Source organism: Hyla sarda, chromosome 12 (assembly GCF_029499605.1).
Source record: "Hyla sarda isolate aHylSar1 chromosome 12, aHylSar1.hap1, whole genome shotgun sequence".
In the NCBI taxonomy this organism is placed as follows: Eukaryota; Metazoa; Chordata; class Amphibia; order Anura; family Hylidae; genus Hyla; species Hyla sarda.
The window spans coordinates 31,397,877-31,420,093 of NC_079200.1; the positions used below are offsets into that span (position 1 = coordinate 31,397,877).

At 46.5% G+C, this 22,217-nt stretch overlaps 2 long non-coding RNA genes across 2 annotated transcripts in view; one reads left to right on the forward strand and one right to left on the reverse strand.

The window, feature by feature from the left end:
• The window catches only part of LOC130296342 (uncharacterized), a 69,305-nt gene that overhangs the window by 27,332 nt on the left and 19,756 nt on the right, over positions 1-22,217 (forward strand). The window contains exon 2 of the long non-coding RNA XR_008849181.1: positions 4,627-4,705. This is a non-coding gene — a long non-coding RNA (uncharacterized LOC130296342). The remainder of the gene's footprint in view (positions 1-4,626; positions 4,706-22,217) is intronic.
• Positions 231-22,217, reverse strand: part of LOC130296341 (uncharacterized) — a 61,047-nt gene continuing 39,060 nt past the window's right edge. The window contains exon 4 of the long non-coding RNA XR_008849180.1: positions 231-1,115. This is a non-coding gene — a long non-coding RNA (uncharacterized LOC130296341). The remainder of the gene's footprint in view (positions 1,116-22,217) is intronic.

Genomic DNA, 22,217 nt, shown 5'->3' on the forward strand with positions numbered 1-22,217 from the left:
TCTCTCATAGTTGAGGTATACCTATGATGAAAATTACAGGCCTCTCTCAACTTTTTAAGTGGGAGAACTTGCACAATTGGTGGCTTACTAAATACTGTTTTGCCCCACTCTATGTTCACATAGGCAAATACTGCACCAAAATACACACCAAAATTTATTTCAATGGATAATGTTAAAGAAATGCTGATTATATATAAAAAAAATCACTAAAAAAAGAAGTAGCATGCCAGTTCTATATTTGAAATCTCACATTGAAAAAAATAAGAGCTTTAAAGCTAGACTATCTGAAAAGGCACATCAAAATCTACATCACAATAAGCACCGACTCAACAAATTCCATGTGATATTTTTTTTTTATATATAAACATGAGCCACAAGTGCCCTCAGGGTGGGGGCAGTCACAAGTAATCAGCTATTCCATCCTTAAAAGCACACATGTACAGAGGCTCAGTCAATCAAATGCAGAAGGCGGAGGTAAGCAGCGAATAGGGGACAGAAATGCTGGGCACTTGAAGTGATCGGCACACCTTGTGGGCACTTGTTGCTTATCAAACACATACTGCATGGTTCAAAAGCAGAAGTTTGCAAATCTAAATGTATGCTGGTGAAGGTGCTTTTAACCCCTACCCGGGGGTGGGATTTAGTATAATACAATATAATTTATATAGTATATGAAATTGCTATGTCAGTAATTTTCTTTAAGAAGTGTTTTAAAATGGTTCTAGGTCTATTAGGAGACTAATGTCAAATACCTGATTTCAGTAATCACTGTACATCTGCTGGTTACCCCCAGAAAGTTGGTATTATTTGCTCTCTGTCTGGCCTCAAATCGGATGCAGAACCACTTTCCTGGATAAGTGCAGCTTTCAGGGCAGACAGGGTAAAAGCTCAGCTGAGAATTGAGATTATCCATCCGACTGTGACCTGCACTGTCCTTTCTTGCAGTCTGATTGATGACTTAGGTTTAATTCAGAGGTTGGTATTGATCTGCATGCAGCCTGGTCACCATGTGTGACAAAGGTATCCTCTGCCTTATGGCAGTAGTGTAGACTACCTTTCCAAGTCTCAATACCATCAACCAGTTTTATCGACTGTTTTATTGACAATGCTGTAGCCTAATGAGGAGTAGAAAAGCACACTTCATTAAGTGCATACAAGTGACATTCAGTATGAACAAGAGAAGATTGTCATATACACTCATGGCTGTAAATGTGAGCACCCCTGAAATTGTTCTAGAAAATGAAGTATTTCTCACAGAAAAGGATTGCAGTGACACATGTTTTGCAATACACATTTATTCCCTTTGTGTGTATTGGAACTAAACCAAAAAAAGGGAGGAAAAAAAGCAAATTGGACATAATGTCACACCAAACTCCAAAAATGGGCTGGACAAAATTATTGGCACCCTTTAAAAATTGTGGAAAAATATGATTGTTTCAAGCAAGTGATGCTCCTTTAAACTCACCTGGGGGCAAGTAACAGGTGTGGACAATATGAAAATCATACTTGAAAGCAGATAAAAAGGAGAGAAGTTCACTTAATCTTTACATTGTGTGTCTGTGTGTGCCACATTAAGCATGGACAACAGAAAGAGAAAAGAACTGTCTGATGACTTGAGAATTAAATTGTGCAAAAATATCAACAATCTCAAGGTTACAAGTCCATCTCCAGAGATCTACATTTGCCTTTGTCCACAGTGCGCAACATTATCAAGCTAATCTCCCTGTGTGTGGACGGAAGAGAAAAATTGATGAAAGGTGTAAACGCAGGATAGTCCGGATGGTGGATAAGCAGCCCCAAACAAGTTCCAAAGATATTCAAGCTGTCCTGCAGGATCAGGGAGCATCAGTGTCAGCGCAAACTATCCGTCGACATTTAAATGAAATGAAACACTATGGCAGGAGACACAGGAGGACCCCACTGCTGACACAGAGATATAAAAATGCAAGACTACATTTTGCAAAAATAAACTCAAGTAAGCCAAAATCCTTCTGGGAAAAAGTCTTGTGGACAGATGAGACCAAGATAGAGCTTTTTGGAAAAGACCATCATTCTACTGTTTACTGAAAACAGAATAAGGCCTGCAAAGAAAATAACAGTACGTACAGTGAAATATGGTGGAGGTCAATGATGTTTTGGGGTTGTTTTGCTGCCTCTGGCACTCGGTGCCTTGAATGTGTGCAAGGATTAACAATGGATTTTGGGTCGCACTGTACAGCCCAGTGTCAGAAAGCTGGGTTTGTGTCTGAGATCTTGGGTCTTTCAGCAGGACAATGACCCCAAACATAAGTCAAAAAGCACCCAGAAATGGATGGCAACAAACCGCTGGAGAGTTATGAAGTGGCAGTAATGAGTCCAGATCTAAATACCATTGAATACCTGCAGAGATGTTACAATTGCTAATTGCTAAAATTTGCAAAGGAAGAGTGGTCCAACATTCCGGCTGAGAGGTGTAAGAAGCTTATTGATGGTTATAGGAAACGACTGATTTCAGTTATTTTTTCCAAAGGTTGTGCAATTAAATTTTAAGTTAAGGGTGCCAATAATTTTGTCCAGCCCATTTTTGGAGTTTGGTGTGACAGTATGTCCAATTAGCTTTTTTTACTCCCTTTTTTTGGTTTAGTTCCAATACAGTGGTCCCTCAACATAAGATATTAATTGGTTCCAGGAGAACCATCATATGTTGAAACCATCATATGTCGAGTACATATGTCTATGTAAAAATGGTAATTGGTTCTGGGGCCTCGGAACCATTGTATGTTGAATACATATCTCTATGGGAAACTGCTAATTGGTTCTGGGATGACCATTGTATGTGGAGTGTATGGGGAGTGTTTAACAAACCAGGGTGCCTCCAGCTGTTGCACAACTACAACTCCCAGCATGCATGTACAGCCATTGACTGTCTGGGCATGCTGGGAGTTTTGCAACAGCTGGAGGCACACTGATAGGGAAGCATCGATGTATGGGGTGTATAGTGTGTATATGTATTGTATGTGATGTGTGACATCGCATACAGTACTGTACAGCTCTTTAAATACCTTCAGGGGGGACAGAATGTCCTCCATTACGATCCTGCCGACTACAGCTCTATAGGAAAGGAAGGGGAGGGCAGCCAGCAGCTCATTGGATGCCTGCAGCAAGATGCTGCAGGCTATTGGCTATGGCTGCACTGGGGGGGCGGGGCTTACACGGAGCTCACAGTGGAAGCCTGCGTGAGTTAGCAGGACAGCATGTGAGTAACAGGAAGCAGAACGGGGCACATTAAACAACTATCTGTCAGTTGTCAGGGCTCTCAGATAGCTGTTTGTACGATGGCCCCGACACACAGCAGCATCATATGTCGATGCTGCCTTCAACATACGATGGGCTCTGAGAGGCCATCATATGTTGAAATGATCATATGTCGGGGCCATCATAAGTCGGGGGGTCACTGTACACACAAAGGGAATAAACATGTGTATAGCAAATCATGTGTTATTGCAATCCTTTATGTGAGAAATGCTTCATGCTCAAGAAAAATTTCAGGGGTGCCAACATTTACGGCCATGACTGTAAAACAAATAATAAGATAAAAAGGAAATGAGCAGATTATTGCTCCAGGCTGCAGGTGATTTGATCCACAGTGTAATTAGTAAACAGAAACAACACACTGCAAGACAATCAATATGCATAAATAAAAGTAATCTTAAAATGGAATTTAAATTAACATTAACAAATTTTAGGCAGAGCTATATCTGTATGTTTTCACACAAACTTGGGGAGATTTATCAAAACCTTTGCAAAAGAAAAGTTGACCAGTTGCCAATAGCAATCAGTCAGATTGCTTCTTTGATTATTAAAAAAAAATTCTACAAAAAATGAAAAGAAGCAATCTGATTGGTTGTTATGGGTCACTGCTCAGCATTTACACTGCACAGGTTATAATAAATATTCCCACATGGCTTTAAATATTGTCTCCAATTAAAGTTGGCAAAGCAAACCACCTGAATAGAACAGATGATGTCATTGTTTTGGTTCATTTCACAATTTTAAAGGGGTATTCCAGGGAAAAACTTTTTTTTTTATATCAACTGGCTCCAGAAAGTTAAACAGATTTGTAAATTACTTCTATTAAAAAATCTTAATCCTTTCAGTACTTATGAGCTTCTGAAGTTAAGGTTGTTCTTTTCTGTCTAAGTGCTCTCTGATGACACATGTCTCGGGAACCGCCCAGTTTAGAAGAGGTTTGCTATGGGGATTTGCTTCTAAACTGGGCGGTTCCCGAGACACGTGTCATCAGAGAGCACTTAGACAGAAAAGAACAACCTTAACTTCAGAAGCTCATAACTACTGAAAGGAATACAATGTTTTAATAGAATTAATTTACAAATCTGTTTAACTTTCTGGAGCCAGTTGATATATAAAATTTTTTTTTTTCCTGGATAACCCCTTTAAGTATTGATAAAACACCCAGGAGAAGTTGGTGGTCTCCGTTCTGCGTGTTTGCTTATACACTAATATCAATAATGTCGCCATTTAAACATGTCACTTGTATGTGCTAAGGTGACATCACCAAAACTGAACAGTTCCAAGAAGAGATGTCAATGTTCACATTTTGAAAATAAATTATCTTCTTCCTTACAGCAGCCAACAGTATTTATCTTGCATTAATATTTGACCCGGTCAGGAAACTGGAGAGACATGCCCTACAGATATCTGCATGGTGGGTCGATCTTTTTGAGTATTGTATTTGTTACTAGCTTGATGTGGAGGAAAATCAGCAGAGGAAGCTTTTGACTTCATATCCCTTCCTCATAGATTGTTGTCATATGCCAACCCCATATCTCGTCCTCATATCCCGACCTCCTATCCCGACCTCCTATCTGTCCTTCTATCCTGTCTTCCTATCTGGTCCTCCTATCTCGACCTCCTATTCTGACTTCCTATCCCATCCTCCTATCCCGTCCTTCTATCTCGACCTCCTATCCCAACTTCCTATCCCGTCCTCCTATCCCGTCCTCCTATCTCGACCTCCTATCCCAACCTTCTATCCCGATCTCCTATCCCGTCCTCCTATCCCGACCTTCTATCCCATCATCCTATCCTGTCCTCCTATCACGTCCTCCTATCTCGACCTCCTATCTCAACCTCCTATCGCGACCTCCTATCCCGCCCTCCTATCTCGACCTCTTATTCCGACCACCTATCGCGACCTCCTATCCCGTCCTCCTATCTTGACCTCCTATCCCTACCTCCTATCCCATTCTCGTATACCATCCTCCTATCCCGACCTCCTATCCCGACCTCCTATCCCATCCTCATATCCCATCCTTATATCTCAACCTCCTATCCCAACCTCCTATTCCGACCCGTAATATGTGTACCAGGTATTGAAATATCTCCAGCCATACGGAAGTTATGTGGAACATACATTTCCCATTGATTTGCATGGGACTTCAAACGAAAACCCCGACCCTCACAAATGGGGGTAGTTAATGGTTAAATTAACTATCTTATATTTTAAGCAGACATATAAGTAACATGTGACAAAGTATTATCGAAATATCTCAAGCAGTTTGGAAGTTATGCAGTAACATATATTTCCCATAGACTTGTATGGGACTTTAACCCCTTAAGGACCAGGCCCATTTTGGCCTTAACCTCTTAAGGACCAATGACGTACGCGTACGTCATGAGTCCGCTCCCAATCTATAACGCTTCATAGCGGGTCGGGCCCGGCCTCTACCAACGGCCGGGACCCGTGGCTAATAGCGCGGTATTGATCGCGGTGCCGCACGCAATTAACCCTTTAGACTAAGGTCTAAAGTGAAAGTAAAACCATGCCAGTTGGCTCAGGGAGCTGTTCGGGGTCGCCGCGGCGAAATCGCGGCATCCCAAACAGCTTACATGACAGCTGGAGGATCCCTACCTGCCTCCTCGCTGTCCGATCGCCGAATGACTGCTCAGTGACTGAGGCATGAGCAGTCAAGCGGCAGAATCATCGATCAGTGGTTTCTTATCAGAAACCACTGATCAATGTAAAAGATCAGTGTGTGCAGTGTTATAGCCCCCTATGGGAGCTATAACATTGCAAAAAAAAAGTGAAAAAAAGTGAATAAAGATAATTTAACACCTCCCCTAATAAAAGTTTGAATCACCCCGCTTTTCCCATAAAAAAAACCCCAGTGTAAATAAAAATAGACATATGTTGTATCGCCGCGTGCAGAAATGTCCGAATTATAAAAATATATGTTTAATTAAACCGCACGGTCAATGGCGTACGCGCAAAAAAATTCCAAAGTCCAAAATTGTGTATTTTGGGTCACTTTTTATATCACGATCAATAAGTCCTATCGATGCAAAAATGGTACCGCTAAAAACTTCAGATCACGGCGCCAAAAATGAGCCCTCATACCACCCTATATGCGGAAAAATAAAAAAAGTTATAGGGGTCAGATGACAATTTTAAACGTATACATTTTCCTGCATGTAGTTATGATTTTTTCCAGAAGTACGACAATATCCAACCTATATAAGTAGGGTATCATTTTAATGGTATGGACCTACAGAATAAAGAGAAGGTATAATTTTTACCGAAAAATGTACTGTGTAGAAACAGAAGCCCCCAAAATTTACAAAATGTTTTTTTTTTCAATTTTGTCTCACAATGATTTTTTTCCGTTTCGCCGTAGATTTTTGTGTAATGACGGACGTCATTACAAAGTAGTACTGGTGGCGCAAAAAATAAGCCATCATATGGATTTTTATGTGCAAAATTGAAAGAGTTATGATTTTTTAAAGGTAAGGAGGAAAAAACGAAAATGCAAAAACGGAAATCCCTGGGTCCTTAAGAGGTTAAGGACCAGACCAATTTTATTTTTGCATTTTCGCTTTTCCTCCTCGCCTTCTAAAAATCATAACTCTCTTATATTTCCATCCAAAGACCCATATGAGAGCTTTTGCGTCACCAATTGTACTTTGTAATTACATCACTTATTTTACCATAAAATGTATGGTGCAACCAAATGGTGCAATTTAGCACGTTTTGGAAGGTTTTGTTTTCACGTTGTACACTTTCAGGTAAAAATGACATGTTTTCTTTATTCTGTGGGTCAATACGATTAAATGATACCCATGTCATATGCTTTTCTATAATTGTACCGCTTAAAAAAAAAAATCTCAAACCATTTCAACAAAATTAGTATGTTTGAAATTGCCCTATTTTGACCACCCATCTTTTGCGCCATGATCTGTAGTTTTTATCAGTACCACTTTTGCTTAGGCTTTGCTTTTTAAAAATTTTGTATAAATAGTTTTTGGAATAAAATGTGACAAAAAAAGCAGCAATTTTGGATGTTTTTTTATTTTTTTACATTTACGCGGTTCACTGTACGGGATAATTAACAATATATTTTAATAGTTCAGACATTTACGCACGCGGCAATACCAAATACGTGTATTAATTATTTTTTTTACGCTTTTTGGGGGCTAAAATGGGAAAAACGGACGTTTTACTTTTTTATTGGGGGTGGGGGATTTTTCACATTTTTTTACTTTTTTATTTTACATTTTTTTACTTTTTTTAAAACACTTTTTATGTCCCCATTGGGGACTATTCATAGCAATCATTTGATTGCTAATACTGTTATAGGACATAGCACTGATCAGTATTATCGGTCATCTTCTGCTCTGGTCTGCTCGATCTCAGACCAGAGCAGAAGACCCCGGGAGACGGCCGGAGCCAGGTGGGGGGACCTCCGTCCGCCATGCTGGATGATCGGATCGCCTCGGCAGCGCTGCGGGCGATCCGATCATCCATTCTAAGTACCGCACTGCGGCAGATGCCGTGATCTGTATTGATCACGGCATCTGAGGGGTTAATGGCGGACATATACACAATCGCGGATGTCCGCCATTACCGGCGCGTCCCTGGCTGCTGATAGCAGCCGGGACCTGCCGCGCATGAAGCGAGCACCGCTCCGGTGCTAGCCATCATGGCGGCGCGTAAATGTACATCATGGTGCGTTAAGTCATGGTGCGTTAAGTACCACGTCACCATAACGTACATTTACGTCCATTGCCGTTAAGGGGTTAAACAAAAACCCCGACCCTGGCAAATGGGGGTGAGTAAGGGTTAAATTACCTATCCTGTTTGTTCTTGACATATAAGTAACATGTGTGCCAAGTTTCATGTTAATATCTTTAGCCGTTTGGACGTGATGCTGGAACATACACACACATTAGCCCTCATTTACTAATGTCAACCCGACTTTTTTTATCGGGTTGTGCGACCAAATTTGTGTCGCATAGCCCATGCGACACAAATTTGGTCACACAACCCGTCAAAATATGTCATCACTCCGAGTGTTTTTTAAACCCGTCAAAATGGGCGTGGTTATCACAAAAAGGGGCGTGTTCCCGACAAAAAAGAAAAAACATTCGGAGTATGATGAAAAACTCACAGGATGAGTGAATTTTTCTTCACTAAAACCCGACAGCTCTGAGCTGTCGGGAAATTACTGAAAACCGAGTGAATCCTACCCCCATCATGGAACAGGGTCTGTTCCATGTTGGGGGTAGTAGTACAGGGGCTAAGGGGTTGATCGCATCGGGTCTCACTTCTGAGACCCAATCCAATCAAAAGTTATTAAGCAGGGGAGCGGGCGGCATGCTCCACTCCCCAGCGATGTACGATGTATTTCACTTTCATTTTCAAATTCCCCGCCGGGATCCTTGAATGTCCCGTAATGAAGAGCCATTCAGGGATCCCTGCGAGCTGCGGTGGGGAAAGATATATAAAATGATATGTAGAATCGCTGGGGGTTTTGTATATGTCCCCACAGCTTCTATATATCTTGCCCCCTGCTTCGCCATATGTCTTGTCCCCCGCCGCAGCGCATGTGTACATATATATATATATATATATATACCCCCTGCACAGCGCTATCATATACCCCCTGCAGCGCATGTAGATATATATTATATATGCCCCCCGCACAGCGCATCTATATATGTATGCCTCTGAAGTGCTATCAATGACTAATGCAGTGGTCTCCTCCAACTTGCGGGCTTCCAGATGTTGCAAAACTACAACTCCCAGCATGCCCGGACAGCCGTTGGCTGTCCGGGCATTCTGGGGGTTGTAGTTTTGCAACATCTGGAGGTCCGCAGGTTGGAGACCACAGGCTAATGCTTGTCAATGATAGCGCTTAAGAGGCATACGTATATAGAAGCGAAGTGGGGAGCAGACATATAGCGTTATCTGGTCCCCACTTCGCTTCTATACACAATCCTTAGAAAACACCACAGCTGCCCCATCTCCTCCCCCATCCCCGGTGTTATAATTACCTGTTCCCGACCCGGGTCCGCGATCATTCTGGCTTCGGCGCTGTTGCTGTGCGCTGTCACTGTGCGCACTGACGGTGATGTTACGACGTGCGTTGGGGACGTCACTCGTCAGTGCACACAGTGACAGCGCACAGCAACAGCGCTGAAGCCAGAATGATCGCGGACTCGGGTCGGGAACAGGTAATTATAACACCGGCGATGGGGGAACTGTGGTGTTTGCTGAGGATTGTGTATAGAAGCGAAGTGGGGACCAGATAACGCTATATATGTCTGCTCCCCACTTCGCTTCTATATACGTATGCCTTTTAAGCGCTATCATTGACAAGCATTAGCCAGTGGTCTCCAACCTGTGGACCTCCAGATGTTGCAAAACTACAACTCCCAGAATGCTTGCTGGGAGTTGTAGTTTTGCAACATCTGGAAGCCCGCAAGTTGGAGGAGACCACTGCATTAGTCATTGATAGCACTTCAGAGGCATATGTATATAGATGCGCTGTGTGGGGGCATATATAATATATATCTACATGCGCTGCAGGGGTTATATGATAGCGCTGTGCGGGGGTATATATATATACACGGGTATATGATAGCGCTGTGCGGGGGGTATATATATATATATATATACACACATACGCTGTGGGGGGTATATAATAGCGCTGTGCGGGGGGTATATATACACATGCGCTGCAGGGGGTATATGATAGCGCTGTGCAGGGGACATATATACAATTTACCTTGCAACACAATTTCCAACCCGTGCGACACAATTTTTTTTCCTGTGTGACACATTAGTAAATCAGGGAGAAAAATACACAGAGTAAATGAGGAAACACTCAGAGATAAACCCGACACTCTTAGTAAATGAGGGCCATTGAGTTTTATATATAGATGTTTAAGTTTATCACAACCAATCTGAAAGTGCTAAAACAATCACAAAAACAATTTAATTCACATTGATTTGGCCATTATTTACCAAAAATAAATTACATTCTACACATTTTTTTGCATAGTATTTCATTTTGTTTTAAACTTGGGATATAAAACACTTTTCTGGGAAAAAAATCATACAAAATCCTTCTTTCAGCTTTGATTCTTTACTTTTGTTGAGTTCAGAGGTGCAATTTAAGGTGACTAGACTCTATTGCGAGTACCGTATGTGGTTCAGCCAATATTTATAGGCTTTTTACAGAAATGCCAATAAGTGTTTTGGAAAAGGATAAATGGGCCCCCAAGGCACCAGAGCCATAATGCAACCTCTACTGTTGCATTAGAGCATTATTAAAAACTTGGTAAAATTATTTGGTAAGTAATAAGCTCACTTGAAACACACATTGAAAAACACTTCATCATAATTTGTTAAGAGCATATACATATAAAAAAAACATATTTTCATACAATTTTCAACACAGGCAACAATCTGAACAACATTGTTTTATATCTAGGCATTATCGGGGTTGTCTAGCCTTTGTCCAGGGATTTGCAAATAAATAAATAATAATAATTAAAATTGGTACAGGGTTAAATAAAAATAAAAAGAAAGTCATACTCACCTGCCCCAATACCCTGCACCTACTGTTCTTATGCTCCTGGCATAGTTGTTCCTGGTTGCTGCTATGCGTAACCCCACAGGGACTGCCCACTCATAAAGTCACTTTGCATTTTTTTTCTGTGGATAGACAACCACTGTAAGGGGCAGTACATGACAAAGGGATTCTTTGGCGCTCTTTGCACCACTCCTGAGACTTAAATAAGGAACCACAATTTTTTCTTTAAAACAAACAGTGGAATTTTTCAACTGCACCACTTTTCTACAAGGCTATGTATAAATTTGTGCATTTATATTATATTTTATGTTACATATGTATATATAAACTTTCAGTGGGGAACTGCAAGACAGCGATACAGGTCTTCCTCCAATGAAATGCAGTGCCACATTGAGCCTCTGTGCTTGCCCCCAGCAAGTGCTCTCTGCAGTCTGATAGACAGGACAGGAGTGAGCACATAGGAGTTCTAGTCGTGTAATCACTTCCTGGACTTTGTCCCAGCCTGTGCTTTAGCTTGGTTAAAGATAATGTTGTAGCCAGACAGGACCCTGTTCTGAATGGTATGGGGACCTCTAGTGGTCTTTTTTTTATAAGCCATGGTTTCTATAAAAAGAAGAGACTTTTGCTTTTTTGCATTTCTTTTATATATGATTACGCTCTGCCCCATTCACACCTTGTGTCTTTCGTTCAGTTTCTGTATTCATTCTATATACCTGTCACGATTCGGCTTCCAGGTAGTGGATCCTCTGTGTCAGCGAGGGATTGGCGTGGACCGTGCTAGTGGACCGGTTCTAAGAGGCTACTGGTTTTCACCAGAGCCCGCCGCAAAGCGGGATGGTCTTGCTGCGGCAGTAGCAACCAGGTCGTATCCACTAGCAACGGCTCAACCTCACTGACTGCTGAGAAGGCGTGGGACAGAAGGACTAGGCAGAGGCAAGGTCAGACGTAGCAGAAGGTCGGGGGCAGGCGGCAAGGTTCGTAGTCAGGATGGATAGCAGAAGTTCAGGTACACAGGCTTTGGACACACTAAACGCTTTCACTGGCACAAGGCAACAAGATCCGGCAAGGGAGTGCATGGGAGGAGATCAGATATAGCCAGGGAGCAGGTGGAAGCCAATTAAGCTAATTGGGCCAGGCACCAATCATTGGTGCACTGGCCCTTTAAGTCTCAGAGAGCTGGCGCGCGCGCGCCCTAGAGAGCGGAGCCGCGCGCGCCAGCACATGACAGCAGGGGACCGGGACGGGTAAGTGACCTGGGATGCGAATCGCATCCCCGACGGCCATGACAGTGCAGCGCTCCCGGTCAGCGGGACTGACCGGGGAGCTGCAGGGAGAAAGACGCCGTGAGCGCTCCGGGGAGGAGCGGGGACCCGGAGCGCTAGGCGTAACAGTACCCCCCCCCCCTTAGGTCTCCCCTTTTTTTTGTCCGGTGACTGCCTCCCCTGGGATGAGGACACCGGGAAGGAATGGATGGTTTCCTCAATGGCAGGCAGTACAGCAGGAGTAGGAATGGGGAGGGGGGGCAGAGGGTGAAGCTTGGCACGGGGCAGGGAGACACAAGGACGGGAGCCATGAGGGGACACAGAGGCTTGCCTGATGGGACTGGGAGGGGGGGGAGAGGCACTTCCTGTGGCAGGCAGAGTCCCAGTACTTGATCTCCCCGGTGGTCCAATCAAGGGTGGGCGAATGAAGCCGGAGCCATGGCAGACCGAGGAGGACCTCAGAGGTACAGTTGGGGAGAATGAAGAACTCAATCCTTTCGTGGTGGGGTCCGATAGACATCAGGAGGGGTTCTGTGCGGTAATGCACGGTGCAATCCAATCTGGCTCCGTTGACCGCGGAGATGTAGAGCGGCTTGACGAGACGGGTCACCGGGATGCGGAACTTATTAACAAAGGACTCCAAAATAAAATTCCCAGAGGCACCAGAGTCCAAGCAGGCCACGGCTGAGAAGGAGGAGTTGGCTGAAGAAGAAATCCGCACGGGCACCGTGAGACGTGGAGGAGCAGACTTGGAACCAAGAGACGCCACACCGACGTGAGCTGGGTGCGTGCGTGGAGGACGGATAGGGCAATCCACCAAGAAATGCTCGGCACTGGCACAGTAAAGACAGAGATTTTCTTCCCTACGGCGATTCCTCTCTTCCTGGGTCAGGCGAGACCTATCCACTTGCATGGCCTCCTCGGCGGGAGGCCCAGGCGTAGATTGCAACGGATACTGTGGGAGAGGTGCCCAGAGATCTAAGTCTTTTTCCTGGCGGAGCTCTTGGTGTCGCTCAAAAAAACGCATGTCAATGCGGGTAGCCAAATGGATGAGTTCTTGTAGGTTGGCAGGAATCTCTCGTGCGGCCAGCACATCCTTGATGCGACTGGATAGGCCTTTTTTAAAGGTCGCGCAGAGAGCCTCGTTATTCCATGATAACTCGGAAGCAAGGGTACGAAATTGGATGGCGTACTCGCCCACTGAAGAATCACCCTGGACCAGGTTCAACAGGGCAGTCTCGGCAGAAGAAGCTCGGGCTGGCTCCTCGAAGACACTCCGGAGTTCAGCGAAGAAGGCCTGGACTGAGGCTGTGGCAGGATCATTGCGGTCCCAGAGCGGTGTGGCCCAAGACAAGGCCTTTCCTGAGAGAAGGCTTACTACGAACGCCACCTTAGACCGTTCTGAAGGAAACAAGTCCGACAACATCTCCATATGCAGGGAACACTGAGACAAAAATCCACGGCAGAGTTTAGAGTCCCCATCAAATTTGTCCGGCAGGGACAAGCGGAGGCTAGGAGCGGCCACTCGCTGAGGAGGAGGTGCAGGAGCTGGCGGAGGAGATGGTTGCTGCTGTAGCAGGGGCAGAAGTTGCTGTAACGTGGCGGTCAACTGCGACAGCTGCTGTCCTTGTTGGGCAATTTGCTGCGATTGCTGAGCGACCACCGTGGTAAGGTCAGCGAGACTTGGCAGCGGCACCTCAGCGGGATCCATGGCCGGATCTACTGTCACGATTCGGCTTCCAGGTAGTGGATCCTCTGTGTCAGCGAGGGATTGGCGTGGACCGTGCTAGTGGACCGGTTCTAAGAGGCTACTGGTTTTCACCAGAGCCCGCCGCAAAGCGGGATGGTCTTGCTGCGGCAGTAGCAACCAGGTCGTATCCACTAGCAACGGCTCAACCTCACTGACTGCTGAGAAGGCGTGGGACAGAAGGACTAGGCAGAGGCAAGGTCAGACGTAGCAGAAGGTCGGGGGCAGGCGGCAAGGTTCGTAGTCAGGATGGATAGCAGAAGTTCAGGTACACAGGCTTTGGACACACTAAACGCTTTCACTGGCACAAGGCAACAAGATCCGGCAAGGGAGTGCATGGGAGGAGATCAGATATAGCCAGGGAGCAGGTGGAAGCCAATTAAGCTAATTGGGCCAGGCACCAATCATTGGTGCACTGGCCCTTTAAGTCTCAGAGAGCTGGCGCGCGCGCGCCCTAGAGAGCGGAGCCGCGCGCGCCAGCACATGACAGCAGGGGACCGGGACGGGTAAGTGACCTGGGATGCGATTCGCGAGCGGGCGCGTCCCGCTGTGCGAATCGCATCCCCGACGGCCATGACAGTGCAGCGCTCCCGGTCAGCGGGACTGACCGGGGAGCTGCAGGGAGAAAGACGCCGTTAGCGCTCCGCGGAGTAGCGGGGACCTGGAGCGCTAGGCGTTCAATACCCATATGAAGTGGACAGCTTTCATTTATTGTTCATTTATTTCTTTGCTATGCAGCTGTCTATACTTTATGGGAATACATTTTCCAATGAGGCTACCTTTACTATAAAGTGTGTATTTAGTCAGTGTGCAGCGTCTATATTTAGGATTTTCTCATAGCGGTTATCATAAGTATTTATTGTTATATATGTGTTGCTGCACACTTTGTATATTAAAAGGAGATTTTTTTTACTTACCGTAAAATCTCTTTCTCGAAGGATCCATTGGGGGACACAGACCGTGGGTGTATGCTGCTGTCTCTAGGAGGTGTGACACTATGGTAATAAAAAAAGTCGGCTCCTCCCAGCAGGATATACCCGCCTTCAGGCTCTGAGCTAATCAGTTTAAGTTCCAGAGCAATAGGAGGAGACCAACAGGTCAAAGAAAAACCCCAAACTGTCCAAGAACCAGAAGAAAAAACAGAACTGAACACACCCTTGGACAGAGAACCAAGGGAAAATCCCAAAAAAGGCAGGAGCTGTGTCCCCCAATTGATCCTTCGAGAAAGAGATTTTACGGTAAGTAAACAAAAATCTCCTTTTCCCTATCAGCTCCATTGGGGGACACAGACAGTGGGACGTACCAAAGCCGTCCCTTGGGTGGGCAGATAAGCAGTCAGGCAGACGGCCGATCCCCTGCCGCTTGCAACACTTTACAACCCAGACTAGCATCAGCCGATGCGAAAGTATGAACTCGGTAAAACCTCGAGAAAGTGTGCAAAGATGACCAGGTAGCCGCCTTACAAATCTGCGAGGCCGAGGCTCTATTCTGGAGAGCCCAGGATGCCCCAACAGTACGGGTAGAATGAGCCACAACCCTGAGAGGAGGAATTTTCCCCTTACAGTGATAGGCTTCCGAAATGGCAGACCGAATCCACCGAGAAATGGTGGCCTTGGAAGCAGGTTGTCCCTTGCGACGGCCTACTGTAAGGACGAAAAAGGAATCACACTGACGAAACAAAGAAGTGATGGAGAGATAAGACCGAACAACCCGAACTACATCCAGCTTGTGTAGTAAGCGCTCCTTAGGATGAGAAGGAGCAGGACAAAAGGACGGGAGGACAATGTCCTCATTGAGATGAAAAGCCGAGACCACCTTAGGCAAAAAGGAAGGATCTGGCCGGAAAACAACCTTGTCCTGGTGGATCACCAGAAACGGAGAACGGCAGGAAAGAGCTGCCAATTCAGACACCCTCCAGATGGAGGTGATAGCAACAAGAAACGCCACTTTCCAAGAAAGGAGGCGGAGAGACACCTATCTAAGGGGCTAAAAGGGTGCACCCTGGAGGGCACACAGAACCAAATTCAAGTGCCAAGGGGGAGAGGGTGACCGATAAGGAGGAACAGCGTGCGCCACTCCTTGAAGGAAGGTCCGGACATGAGAATTAGAAGCCAGGGGCCGCTGGAAAAGAACAGCAAAGGCCGAAACCTGACCTTTAATCGAACTGAGAGATAACCCCAGTTCCAACCCTGACTGCAAAAAGGAGAGAAGACGGGGAACCGAGAAGGTTACCGGGGAGAAGTCCTGAGCTTCACACCAACGAAAATAAGACCGCCAAGTACGGTGGTAAATTCTTGCGGAGGAGGGCTTACGAGCCTTGAGCATGGTGTGAATGACTTGGGAAGAGAACCCGCAGGCCCTCAAAACCGTGGTCTCAACCGGTGGTCTCATCAAATGCAGCGACTGTAAATTGGGGTGGCAAAGAGGACCCTGAGAGAGCAGGTCCGGGCGGAGCGGAAGGCGCAGTGGAGCGTCGTCCAGGAGCCTGACTACGTCGGCGTACCATGACCTTCGGGGCCAATCTGGAGCTACCAGAATGGCGGGGACGTCCTCTGCCTTGAGCTTCCTCAGCACCCTGGGAAGGAGCGGAAGAGGAGGGAACAGATAGGGTAGGGCAAACCCCGCCCAAGGAATCACTAGGGCGTCCACGGCCAGAGCCTGAGGGTCCCGGGTCTTGGACACAAAAGGAAGGTCCACGTCCGGAATGCCCCAGAGGTCGCAGAGCTGCGCGAAGACCTCCGGATGTAGAGAGGTCGGGTGAGGACCGACTGAGGAAGTCCGCTTCCCAGTTGAGCACTCCTGGAATGTGAATTGCCGAAATGGCCGGAACCTTGCTCTCCACCCAGGTGAGAATCTTGGTCACCTCGGCCATGGCTGCCGAGCTGCGAGTGCCGCCCTGTCGATTTATGTACGCCACGATGTTGCCCGACTGGACGCGGACAGGACGGGACTGAGGACGGGACTCCCAATGAAGAAGACAAAGAAGAATCGCCCGTAATTCCAATATGTTTATCGAAAGAAAGGTCTCCTGAGGTGACCAGAATCCCTGAACCGTCCATTCCCTGAACACACCGCCTCAGCCCGACAGGCTGGCATCCGTTGTAACAACCTGCCAGTGAAGGGGAAGAAACAACCTCCCTTGGAGAAGAAGGGGGGAGTGGAGCCACAAGAGCAGAGACTGACGGACCCTGCGAGGGAGAACAATCTGACGATCGAGGGACAGAGTCCAAGGCTGCAGCGCTGCGGGGAGCTCCCAGAGGTCGGTGCTGCATGAGAGATAGCGGGGGTCCCCAGTGGCGGGACCCCCGCGATCAGACATCTTATCCCCTAACCTTTGGATAGGGGATAAGATGTCTTAGGGCCGGAGTACCCCTTTAAACTGAAAAACAAGATATTTAATCTTTGTGACACTTAAATAGAATTTGCATAATAATTTGGTGTATTTAGGGTAGGGTCAAACATGCCGTATTTTGCTGCAGCTGATTTGTGACCCTACCCTGGGAAAAATGGGGACATGATCAATACTCCTTTCATGTAGGTGCAACCTTGTACTGATATGTTTCAGAGGCAAGTAAACAGCCTATTGTAAGTGCTCATTATATATTATAAAAAATGATGTCCCAGATTTATCAATCTGTCTGATTTTCCCATAACAACCAATCACATGTCATCTTTCATTTGACCAGAGCTGTGATTGGTTGCAATGGAAAAATAAGGCAGGTTTTGTCACACATTAAAGGGGTACTCAGGTGAAAAACTATTTTATTTATTTTTTTCAAATCAACTGGTGCCAGATAGTTAAACAGATTTGTAAATAATTTCTATTTAAAAATCTTAATCCTTCCAGTACTTATCAGCTGCTGTATTCTCCACAGGAAGTTCTTTTATTTTTGAATTTATTTTCTGTCTGACCACAGTGCTCTCTGCTTACACATTTGTCCATGTCAGGAACTGTCCAGAGCAGGATAGGTTTGCTATGGGGATTTGTTCCTGCTCTGGAGCATACAGCAGCTGATGAGTACTGGAAGGATTAGGATTTTTAAATAGAAGTAATTTACATATCTGTTTAACTTTCTGGCACCAGTTGATTTGAAAAAAAAAAAATGTTTTCCACCAGAGTACTCCTTTAATAAATCTGTGTCCGTGTTTTTAGGCTGGGCTGCCAAGTTGCAGATGAAATGCAACTAAGGTGTCCCTGTAAACCACACAGATAAGCAAGGCAGTGCGGTTTTCAACTTGTCTTTGGCTGGAAGCTTTTTGTACATGTCTTAGCAGTTCTGCAGCACGATAGCGGTTTGTAGTTAAAATCACATATAGTCTGTGCAGTTTACAGTCTTTCAAAAACATGTGGGAAAAATGCATGTGGTACCACTACAGTACCATTTAAAATGTGTCAGGAACACAGCCTGAGCCATATTTGAACCATAAACCTGTATTAGGCCTCTAAAGAATGCAATAATAATAACAACTCAGAAACTCAAAACATATGATTTGCATTATCCCGCCTGAATTTTTCAGGATTTTAATTTCACGTAAAATCTTTTGATTTTGGTGCGAAATGTATAGAGTGTTGTAAAACCGAAACCTCACATACAGTCATGGCCGTAAATGTTGGCACCCCTGAATTTTTTCAAGAAAATTAAGTATTTCTCACAGAAAAGGATTGCAGTAACACATGTTTTGCTATACACATGTTTATTCCCTTTGTGTGTATTGGAACTAAACGAAAAAATGGAGGAAAAAAATTGGACATAATGTCACAACAAACTCCAAAAATGGGCTGGACAAAATTATTGGCACCCTTTCAAAATTGTGAAAAAATAAGATTGTCTCAAGCATTTGATGCACCTTTAAACTCACCTGGGGCAAGTAACAGGTGTGGGCAATATAAAAATCACACCTGAAAGCAGATAAAAAGGAGAGAAGTTCACTTAGTCTTTGCATTGTGTGCCTCTGTGTGCCACACTAACCATGAACAACAGAAAGAGGAGAAGAGAACTGTCTAAGGACTTGAGAACCAAAATTGTGGAAAAAAGGAGATTTTTTAACACTTACCGTAAAATCTCTTTCTCAAAGGATCCATTGGGGGACACAGACCGTGGGTGTATCTTGCTGTCTCTAGGAGGTGTGACACTATGGTAATAAAAAAGTTGACTCCTCCCAGCAGGATATACCCTCCTCCAGGCTCTGAGGTAATCAGTTTAAGTTCTAGAGCAATAGGAGGAGACCGTCAGGTCAAGAAGACCCAAAACTGTCCGAGAAGCAGAGGAAAAACCATAACTGAACACACCCTCGGACAGAGAACCAAAGCAAAAATCCCAAAAAGGGCGGAAGCTGTGTCCCCCAATGGATCCTTCGAGAAAGAGATTTTACGGTAAGTGTTAAAAAAATCTCCTTTTCTCTATCGGCTCCATTGGGGGACACAGACCGTGGGACGTACCAAAGCCGTCCCTTGGGTGGGCAGATAAGTAATCAGGCAGACGGCCGATCCACTGCCGCCTGCCACACTTTACGCCCCAGACTAGCATCAGTAGATGCGAAAGTATGAACTCGGTAAAAACCTCGAGAAAGTGTGCAAAGACTACCAGGTAGCCGCCTGCAAATCTGCGAGGCCAAGGCTCTATTCTGGAGAGCCCAGGATGCCCTGACAGAACGAGTGGAATGAACCACAACCTTGAAATGAGGAATCCTCTCCTTGCAGCGATAGGCTTCCGAAATGGCGGACCCTGCCGACGACCTTCCATAAGGACAAAAAAGGAATCACACTGACGAAATGAAGAGAGATGGAAGGATAAGCCCGAACAGCCCGGACTATATCCAGCTTGTGTAGTAAGTGCTCCTTAGGATGAGAGGGAGCAGGACAAAAGGACAGGAGGACAATGTCCTCATTGAGATGAAAGGCCGAGACCACCTTGGGAAAAAGGAAGGATCTGGCCGGAAAACGACCTTGTCCTGATGGATCACCAGAAACGGAGAACGGCAGGAAGAGCTGCCAGTTCAGACACCCTTCGGATGGAGGTGATAGCCACAAGAATCGCCACTTTCCAAGAAAGGAGGCGGAGAGACACCTCTCTAAGGGGCTCCAAGGGTGCACCCTGGAGGGCACTCAGAACCAATTTCAAGTCCCAAGGGGGAGAGGAGGACCGATAAGGAGGAACACTGTGCGCTACTCCTTGAAGGAAGGTCTGGACATGAGAATTAGAAGGCAGAGGCCGCAGGAAAAGAATAGCAAGGCCGAAACCTGAGCTTTAAAGGGAACTGAGAGACAACCCCAGTTCCAACCCCAACTGCAAAAAGGAGAGAAGACGGGAAACCGAGAAGGTTACCGGAGAGAAGCCCTGAACCGCACCCCAACGAAGATAAGACCGCCAAGAAACGGTGGAGGGCTTACGAGCCTTGAGCAAGGTGTGAATGACTGGGAAGAGAACCCGCGGCCCTCAGAACCGCGGTCTCGACCGCCACACCATCGAATGTAGCGACTGAAAAATAGGGTGGCAAAGAGGACCCTAAGCAAGTAGGTCCGGGTGGAGCGTAAGGCGCAGGGGAGTGTCATCCAGGAGCCTGACTACGTCGGCGCACCCCGACCTTCGGGGTCAATCTGGAGCTACCAGAATGGCAGGGACGTCCTCTGCTTTGATCTTCCTCAGCACCCTGGGAAGGAGCGGAAGAGGAGGGAACAAATAGGGTAGGGCGAACCCCGCCCAAGAAACCACTAGGGCGTCCACGGCAGATCCTGAGGGTCCCGGGACTTGGACATCAACGGAGGGATCAAGCGATTGAGCCGGAACGCGAAGAGGTCCACGTCCGGAATGCCCCAGAGGTCGCAGAGCTGCACGAAGACCTCCGGATGAAGGGACCACTCGCCAGGGTCGGGTGAGGACCGAATGAGGAAGTCCGCTTCCCAGTGGAGCACTCCCGGAATGTGAATCGCGGAGATGGCCGGAACCTTTGTTCCCCGTCCACGTGAGAATCTTGGTCACCTCGGCCATGGCTGCCGAGCTGCGAGAGCCGTGATGTCGATTTATGTACGCCACGGATGTGGCGTTATCTGACAGAACGCGGACAGGACGGGACTGAAGACTGAACCCAATGAATAAGAAAAGAAGAATCGCCCGCAATTCCAATATGTTTATCGGAAGAAGGGTCTCCAGGGGAGACCAGAGTCCCTGAACCATCCAATCCCGGAACACGCCGCCCCAGCCCGACAGGCTGGCATCCGTTGTAACCACCAACCAGAAAAGGGGAAGAAACGACCGCCTTTGGAGGAGAAGGGGGGAGCGGAGCCCCCAGAGCAAAGACTGACGGACCCTGCGAGGAGAACACTCTGACGATCTATGGATAGAGGAGACGTGTCCCCTCGAGAGAGAATCGCCAGATGAAGGGGGCGGTAATGAAACTGGGCAAAGGGTATGGCCTCCATAGTTGCCACCATCCGACCCAGGACCTCCATACAAGTACGGATGGAGACTGATACCTGGGACCGAAGGGAGCGGATCCCCGACCGGAGCGCCAGACGTCTGTCCCGGAAGACAAATTCGGGCAGAGGCCGTGAAGAATCGAAGTCCCAGAAAGGTTAGAGACTGGGTAGGACGGAGGACTGACCTGTCCCGGTTGATCATCCACCCAAAGCGAGTCAGAGTGTGGAGAGTGACGTCCAGATTCTCCAGAGTCTGGGCTCCGGTTGGAGCCTGATGAGAAGGTCGTCAGGTAGGTGTCACCGAAATTCCCCTTGATCGAAACAGGCCCATCACTGGTGTCAGGAGCCTTATTTTGAGGTAACAAGGAACTCTTACCTCCCGACGCCTCGGAGATAATCTCATCAAGGCGTTTGTCAAAAAAGACGGCCACCCGTAAAGGGAAGCTCAGTGAAAATCCCCAACTTTAGCGCTTGGAAAGCCAGACCAGGAAGATCCTCTGGGGGGGAATCCCGCTAAGATATACTGATGGGGATTTTGGCACCACTCCGACAGGGCCTTGGACACCCATGTCGAGGCGAAGATGGGAAGAAGAGAAAAGCCAGTTGCTTCCGAAGCGAACTTCGCTAAGATTCTACCTTCTTGTCCGTGGAACCCTTGAAGGCGGTGGCATCTGCCAGAGGCAGTGTAGTCGCCTTAGAGATCCGGGAGATTGGTGGATCCACAGAGGGAGGAGAAACCACCTAAGCGACAAATCCTTGTCAAAAGAATAACGTAGTCGCCTTCTTGAATTGTCTTAAGTCCCGGGAACCTCTTGTCTGGACGTTTCCCTGCGGATACCAGAATGTCGTCAAAGTCAGCGTGAGAGCTGAACTATTGAGGTGCTGGCTTAGCACGATGAAAGGATACTTCTGGATGA